Genomic DNA, 1,681 nt, shown 5'->3' with positions numbered 1-1,681 from the left:
CAGCTTTCTGTGAATCAGTGAGATTTTTATATATATATATATATATATATATATATATATATATATATATATATATATATTTTTTTTTTTTTTTTTAATTGAAATATATCTCTAGCTTCTCTCATGTGCTTGAAGGGGATTCAGATGGTGTCTGGTCTTGTTGTCACTGTCAGTTTTGCTGTATGGATGCACATGGACATGTCTGTGACATGTATAAATATGTAGAACCAAAATAGAGGGTTTATTACCGATCACGCAATGTCCTTACAAACTGCTTCCATTGAAATACATGATTCTGCTCTTGATTTAACATGTTTACTGTAAAGACTGTGTTTTGTGTTGGTTCAGACAAATTATCAGCATGATGAAATTTTGACTTTGGGCTTTTTATAGTAGTCCTAGACAATTCTCAATACTGAGTTTTATCAAATATCTATATATATATTAAATTAGAGCTTGAATGATCATTTCTGTGCGTGTGTGCGTGTGTGTGTGTGTCCATGTGTGCGCATGCGTGTGCGTGTGTGTGTGTGTGTGTGTATGTGTGTGTCAGGCTTTAGGCTTACAGACAGGGCAGAGTGAAGAAGCTGAAAGCTTAAAGACACAGGAAGACAGTGTACCCACTGATGCCAGTCCTGATGCCAGCTCCAGTGATGCCACAGACATGAACGCCAGTGACCTGCTGTCTCTGAGGAGTGACACCATGTCTCTGTTCAGTGACACTGCAGTCTCAGGCAAGGTGAGGATAACACACACCTCATAATACACATATACACGAACACACGCACAGACACACGCACAGACTCACACACAGACTCACACACACACACACACACACACACACACACACACACACACACAGACACGGTTACACCTCGCACATACAGACAAAGGGTACTGGCAGCATAGGGAGGAAAGCCTTGCTGTGCTAGAGGCCATGTCTAACCTGGCACACCTGAAACAGAGTCACCAACAGTAACAGTGGCCAGTCCACTCACCAACTCAGTATCATTCTCATAAAACCCAGAGCTGGATGTTGTCCATCACCTGTTTAGCTATGTTTTACTGCAATTGTTGCATGCCATTTGTTTGTTTGTTTGTTAGTTTGTTTGTTTGTTGTTTGCAGTATGAATTTGTGACATAGCTACTTTATTTGTTTGTAGTCTTTCCATATGAAAAGACAGGAGCATGGCTGTTGTGATAGTAATGTAATAGACCTGATACACCAGTGTTTCTCACACGTGTTCTTCCCAGTTTATTGGATGCTCATCAGTGCCTCTTCACTAGGCCACAGCAGATGCCCATCAGAACAGGATTAATAGAGGACACCACCAGGAGAATGTGCCTGTGTGTGTATGTGTGTGTGCGTGCGTGCGTGCGTGTGTGTGTGTGAGAGAGAGAGAGAGAGAGAGAGAGAGAGAGAAAAGAAGAGAAAGAATATAAGAGTTGTTAGTGGTTTGGCAGGTTAAACTCTCTACGCTAAGTGAGGCTCAGCAGGCGTACTGAAGTCATTCCACTCTTAACTAAACACTCTTGTCTGAGCAGGGCACCATCCAGTGCCGTCATTTCACAGAAATCACACTTTTATCGGCAGTGTCAGCCACCAAGACCAGTCTCCTTAAACAAGCAGGCAGCCAGCCGCTATCGTTCTGTCTGGTGTACAAGCTCGGCGAAACGTTTT

Source organism: Chanos chanos, chromosome 13 (assembly GCF_902362185.1).
Source record: "Chanos chanos chromosome 13, fChaCha1.1, whole genome shotgun sequence".
NCBI classification, from domain to species: domain Eukaryota; kingdom Metazoa; phylum Chordata; class Actinopteri; order Gonorynchiformes; family Chanidae; genus Chanos; species Chanos chanos.
Note: the sequence above shows the minus strand (reverse complement) of the source record.